The 6,886-nt window shown below is 46.2% G+C and overlaps 1 long non-coding RNA gene across 1 annotated transcript; it reads left to right on the forward strand.

The window, feature by feature from the left end:
* The first annotated feature begins 6 nt into the window (after positions 1–6).
* LOC109365169 lies at positions 7–5,153 on the forward strand. The gene is made up of 3 exons (XR_004162519.1): positions 7–1,996; positions 2,983–3,051; positions 3,336–5,153. It is a non-coding gene; the product is annotated as an uncharacterized LOC109365169 (long non-coding RNA).
* Positions 5,154–6,886: the final 1,733 nt, after the last annotated feature.

Genomic DNA, 6,886 nt, shown 5'->3' on the forward strand with positions numbered 1-6,886 from the left:
GTGCTGGGGTGTGGCAGCGCGGCTCTGAGCGCCTCGCGGGGCTGAGTTCCCCACCGGGCTGCTGAGCTGCCCGAGGGCGCTGAGCTCCGTGCGCTCTTGAGCAGCACTGGCGCGGGAGCTGCCCGTCGCTTTGTGGGCGCTCACAGCTGCGGTGTGATCGAGAAACGGGCAGGGCATGGCCTGCTGGGGAGGGGAGGATGTCCCTGCTATTTCTCCTTAGGGTTTGCACTGGGAGTTGTAGAAGAGCCGTGCTGGCCTGACCGTAGCAAGGTGTCACCAGGACTATGCTTGCATCTGTGTTCGTTGTCGCTACGTATCTTGTGGTCCATGCAGTATTATGTTGTGCATTGCATCAGTTGGAATCACAAAATGCAGAGAACGGTCAGCATGCGTATTTCTAACTGGGACCCATGCAGCTCACTCCTCGACCTGCTATTGCTACTACTGCTAGCATTTCATCAGTAGCAGTACAGATTTCTTTTTTCAGAGGTGCACTTTAGTAGAGTTGCCTTTTAGGCTATTCCCAGCAGATTTGAAGTGGCTCATATATGTGGTTATAGTGCAGGATGCAGTTCAGTAGTTCTGTTTATATTCTGGATGTATGCACTTTCTCCGGGGATATCAAGACTTCCCTCCAGGGCTCTTTTATGCAAACTGCTTGTTATTTTGTTGATCGTCCTATCTCTGCAGTGAGGAGATGATGTTTGGATTTCATTGCAGTTAAGGCTCACGGGCAGTGCTGTCCTATCCTGCTGATACTTCAGGTCCTGCAATGTTCCCAATTCTACAAGCATCCTGAGAACGATGATGAAAAAAAATGCTTGGCAGCAAGTTAGGGAATGGCCACTCAACGCTGCATCCAGCTGTCCCAGGAAGATTTTTCCAGTCCCATGTTTCTATATCCATAACAATCTTCTGTGCAAGCTCTGTCAGAGACACTGAAACATGAACTAGGCATCAGACACATAAAGCTGAGAGGGAGTGGGACTGGGAGGTTAGTTTCCTGCCCTTGGTACAAGGCCCTGCATGCATACTCCATGAGGAGAGGCTCTATATTGGAGTTCTGTGATGCAGGAAAAGAATGTGGTGCACAGTAATTCTTGGGCCTCCATGTCCAAACTCAAGCTGCCATAGGTATGAAATCCTGTAATCACTCAATTTCATCAGGCTCTGGAATTTTTGCTCCTATGTCTTTCTTACTCTGAGAAGATGTTTTGGAGCCTGAGTGCTGTAATAGCTAGCAGTATCCCGAATTCTTGTTGCATGTAAAATAGCCAGTTTATATCTATCTGTTCTTGGTTCACAATCAGTCTTAATCTGAAATGATTCCTTTACCTGTCCGGCACTGACTCTAAGCGCACAAGCGGACAGATTTATCCCTGCCCTGTTTTGCCAGACTAAGCCTAGCTAAACAAGCTCTGTTGGTGGGAAGTGTAAGGCTTTTCAATGCACACTGAGAGGGCGTGCTGCCATAGCACTTGCACTTCCTCAGGTTTGGACGCCTTTGCGGGCCGATGCAGGAGAGGGATGCCTTGTCCTGATGTGCACGGGTAACTTTTCCGTGCCCGATCTCTCCTCCCACTCCTCCGAGGATTCCTCTGGGGCTTTGCAGACATTCAAAGCCTGTGAGGAATGCACTCCTCACCCCACATAACAGAAAACACACAGCAGAGCAGCACAGGCATCTCAGGGCCCCATGCTGCTCCCACCCCCAACTGGGCAGGCAGTCTGAGGAGAGAGGAGCACATAATGAGAAGCATTTGCTGCCACAGCTATCTATAGTCTTTTGTTTAGGAGCAGGCAAGGCGTGGCCTTTGCTTCCTGACCTCAGAGATGACGGCAGAGAACCCCGATGAGAAACAGGGAGTCTCCAGAGCGAGGCGCCCGGCTGCTCAGCACGGAGTTTGGGACACCGGAGTCCCCGAGAGGCTCAGTGAGTGGTGCTTCCTCCCGCCGGAGGGTGCACCGTACCCAGTGCCAGAGCCTTCAGTTCAAGGTGGACCAAGATGCTGGGTGCTGGGGCTTTGACGTGGGCTGAACAGCGAAGCATTTTCCCTTATCTTTCTTACTGGTCTGATCACTTGGATGCGTGCTGAAGGTTATCAGCTGCATCACAGTTTCTCTGTCAGCTTCCATCTGGAAAAAGCTCTATGATATAAAGGCGACATATGTGCATGGTGTGGAGCGGCAGGGCTGTACATTAATGATATCAATACCTTTCTCTTTCATTGCCTGTTTGTCTTGTTGCTCTCAAATACTGCAAGAGAGGAGGACTGGACTTATCTGCTAATCTAGGATAATGTGGCAAAATCCTGGAGAACAGATGATATAAATCTCAGATCTCAATCCTGTTATTATTCAAATACATTACTATTACCACAGAGGCTTCTGTTACAAGGCAAGGCCTTGTCAAGCTAAGGCCAATATGGCAAAATGTGGAGATAAGCAACATGACCTCTAAGTCCTCTACACACATGCAACTCCCGAGTGTACATCCTAAATACTTTACAAAAGGCAGCTATGTCATCAAAGGCAGCGATTAACAAAACAACTTACAATCACAGGAACCAGCTCCTAGTCGTTTTTAAGAAACTGAAAAAACAGTAATCCAATATATTGTAAACCGAAATAATCCACTGTCAAGGAATCATAGGATGCTTTGGGTTGAAAGAGACCTTTAAGATCACTTAGTTCCAACCCCCCGCTCCAGGCAGGGATACCTTCACAAGACCAGGTTGCTCAAAGCCCCATCCCTGGAGGTGTTCAAGGCCCTGGGCAGCCTGGGCTGCTGTGAGATGTGGAGGTTGGTGGCCCTGCCTGTAGTGGGGGGTTGGAGCTTCGTGATCCTTGAGGTCCCTTCCAACCTGGGTCATTCTGTGATTCTGTGATCCAGCCTGGCCTTGAATGCCTCCAAGAAGGAAGCAACCTGTTCCAATGTCTCTTCAATGCTCAGTGGAATCTTTTCTCCTCTTTTTCAAAAAGAATGACAGAAAGAAGTTTAGAAGATACCAAAAGATGTTGATCCCACTGATGATAGAAGAGCAGAAATAGGTAATTACCCTGTGGTTTGTACCAAAAATTAAAAAGCACAGGAAACCATTATAAGGGATTTAAAAGGTAAAAGATGTGGTGTGCTTTGTTGCCTTTTAGAAACTGTCCAGTAGAGATGAGGTGAGGATATAGCCGACATACCAAACTGGAGAAAGAATATTTGCAGCAGCATTGTAATGGGTTTAGGTTTATGAATCAAGGAGCGTGCAGAGAACAAACTGAGGAGATGTGAGGGCAATCAGTATTGAGATGGGGTTTTGTTGTCTTTTGTTTTTGTTTTGCAGAGATCTTGGACCAAAGGATCGTGGGGAATTACCTACAACTGATGGTGATAAAATGAAAATGGCATGTTTTGTGAAATTCTTGGACACTTCATACAGTATCAGCCCTAGGCAAAATGGGAAGGGTTGTTGTTGCACACTGTGAGAGGGAGTGATGATTGTCATTAACTACACAAGCACTGTACATTTCTGAGCAAGATAATAATACGTCTATTTATAATACCAGTGGAAATACAATTTTATGAGATTTGCTTACCTGTTTTATTCCTTGCAGTACTGTGGTCTTTTAAAGTCTCCTTTCTAATAGATTACAACTTCATGAAGTTATATTGTCAATTCTGTGTTGAAGGACAAAAGCCTGATCTTAGGCAGAGCTATGGTCATGTCTTTCTTTAAAAATACCCAGGCTGTCTGAAAAATGCCTTTAATGAAGCCTTCTTGCAGGAAGATGCTTTTCTACTTCAAATCAAGTTATACTGACCCCCACTCTGGCATTCGTCTCCTTGGTGGGAAGTGCTCCTCATCTCCTTACCCACCATTAGAGTCCCTGTACTAAGGAAAAAAAAGCTGGTGCTTTTTCTCATTTTACGTAATACATTACTGAACATATATGTTGTACTTACATTCAGTGATTGGCATTTTATGAATAAACACCCATGATACTCTGGTACACCAATTACACCATTTTATGCTGCATTCCACTTATGTTGGTGTTATTCAAAGACCTTATCGCATCTTCTCAGTTTGCTTTCTCTCTCTAAACAACTCAAACTCATTTATTGTCTAGTGTTGGGTTTTTCAAAGACAAATGAGCAACACTGGATTCTGTAACTTACGATTAGGGAAGTTTCTGCCTCTCTTTAAGGTCCTGATGCATGGAGATGCTGTTCTTCTAGCCACTTCAACCTACAGCCCTAAGCATCTCCGAGCTCCCTCTGTGCACTAGATAGAAGGACTCTGCCTTGTGCTTCTCTCCAAATGCAATAATTAAACATGGCCTGTTTCATAGTTTCTTCAGTGACTTAAAGGCCTGCAAAATCTGTTATATTGTTTTCTCCTCAAATGTGTGTCTCAATTCTCCACCAGTAGAGTGGTGAAAAGATCAAATTTTATATCTTCAAGGTAGAGTGTGTGAAAAAAAGGAATTTTGGCACCTCAGAGATAGATAAGGGATTTTTATAAAGCATTTGGCAGTAGTGCATGAAGAGCTGGATAAACACTGGGCAGTAATTCATAAACTTTTGGTTTAAAATCTCTTGCTGTATGTAACAGTGGGTAATTGTCATCCAGTAGGGCTGTTGTTTCCATGAGAGTCCCACAGAGCAGTTTGTGGTTACTGGCTAGTGGCTGTGTCCTGGAAAGCAGAAATTAAAGGATTTATTGATTACATTAGATGACCAATAAATCATGAGTTCTCAGATTTATTATATAGTTAGACTAAAATCTGTTTTGACGAGGATATAAAAACGGCAGTATTGTAAACAAAAAAGGATTGGTGCTACATACGTGTATTTCATTAGAATAATGATTGCTGGCGTTCTGGCAGTGCACTGGGATGAGCACTTAAACCCGTCCTGACTGGAGTGGCTGCACAGGGAGGTGGTGGAGTCGCCGTCCTTGGAGGCGTCCAAGAGGCGCCTGGAAGAGGAGCTACGAGATGTGGTTTAGAGCTTGTGGCAGCAGTGGTGATGGGAGGATGGCTGGACCAGATGATCTTGCAGGTCCTTTCCAACCTTGTGATTGTATGATTCTGTGATTGTAAGTAGTAAGGAGTTCTGGTTTGAGGTGTCCCCTATAATCAGAATAAAGGCGAACTCTTTAGTTTTAGTATGGTTGTAAAGTTATCCAGAATGAATCTCCAAAAGGGCTATCAGAAAATGAATTACAATCTGGACTTGGACTCTAAGCGAATTTTCTCATAGTCCTTGACGCATTATGCCTTCTGTGCTCCTCTTGCAGGTGGCTATTTCTTACATTGCCTGATGTTTCAGGGAGCAGCAGCATTATAATGGCATATTTGCAATCTGACGTTGTGCTGCTTTCCCCAGACCTCCTCATCCACGTGATGCTAAAACCAGAATCACACTCACCAACTTCTCTGCAAGAGGCTCAGATAAACAGGACTAGCAAAGGGGAAGTATTTCTCCAGTGTCTAACTCCCGTTTCTTCAGCTTTCCATTCTCAGATTCACCTTGCTGTTATCTCTGCTTTCAGGAACTCATAACCTAATACAGACATCCAGCCAGCCTCCAAGGAGTTTATGATCCATTAATATGGCCTTGTTTATAGCATCTGAGCCAGGATGTCATCACACTGAGGCCCCACACATAGATGGCAAGGAGGAAGCAATATAAATTATGCTGGGCCCTGCTTTCTTGTGGTGAGATCTCTACTTACCAGAAACTTCTGGCCTTTGTTCTGGGCTGGGAATGGTTTTTGTAATGGAGAGAGAGCCACTTTCTATTCTGAGTGGAGAAAGCAGTACCAGGGAAGGTTTTAATTATCTCTCATTTCAGAGAAGCCAGGCTGCAGTATAACTGCAGGAGTTGATGAACAGTGCAGTCCCAGTCGAGAGGAAGGATGCAGGAATGTTCTCATTCTTATACTTAAGAACAGCTATGAGATCCCCTCTCAGCCTTCTCTATTCCGTACTGAAGAGACATCAGACACATTAGACACTTCCAATAACATTGGTAGGATCACCTCTCAGCCTTCTCCACGCTGAAGAGTTCCAAATCTCCGATCCTTTCCTCATGCAGGAGATGCTACAGGTTCTATTAATCTTTTGGCTTTCCAGTGGACTCTCTCTAGATGATCCCTGTCCTTTTGGAACTGGACAGCTCAGAACTGGACACAGTATTCCAGCTGTGTCCTCACCAGGGCAGAGTAGAGGCGAAGGATCATCTCCCTTCATCTACTCTCCATGGTCCTTTTCACGCACCCCAAGATACCCCTGGCTTTCTTGGCCAGCAGGGCACACTGCTGGCTCGTGGCCAGCCTGTTGTCCACCAGGATACCCTGGTCCTTCTCTTCAGTGTTCCTCTCCAGCAGGTCATCCCCTCGCCTGCACTGTGCTGTGGTTGTTCCTCCCCAGGCACAAGAATCCACACTTCCTCTTGTTAAGCCTCAGAGCAGGGTTCCTCTCTGCTCCGTTCTTCAGCCTGCCCAGGTCTTGTTGAATGGCAGCACAGCCTTCTGGGCCGTCAGCCGCCCCTCTCAGTTTTGTACCATCAGCAAACATGCTGAGGGTGGGCTGCGTCCCTTCACCCAGGCCAGTGATGAAGATGTTGAACAAGACCAGGCCCAGCGCCGACCCGTAGGGAACACTGCCAGTTTCAGGACTGCAGCCAGACTCTGCACTGCGAATCGCGGCGCTCTGAGCTCTGCCTGTCAGCCACTTCTCAACCCGCGAGCAGGGTAAGGCTTTCTAACTGCACAGTGCTGCTATCCGAAGGGCGGATAAAAACCACGAAGCCAAATGCTTCTTCATAGTGGCAGACAATAGAATAAGAACAATTCACAATTACAGCTCGACACATTCAGAGTGGACTCCA

The sequence above is a fragment of the Meleagris gallopavo genome, unplaced genomic scaffold (genome assembly GCF_000146605.3).
Source record: "Meleagris gallopavo isolate NT-WF06-2002-E0010 breed Aviagen turkey brand Nicholas breeding stock unplaced genomic scaffold, Turkey_5.1 ChrUn_random_7180001957478, whole genome shotgun sequence".
In the NCBI taxonomy this organism is placed as follows: Eukaryota; Metazoa; Chordata; class Aves; order Galliformes; family Phasianidae; genus Meleagris; species Meleagris gallopavo.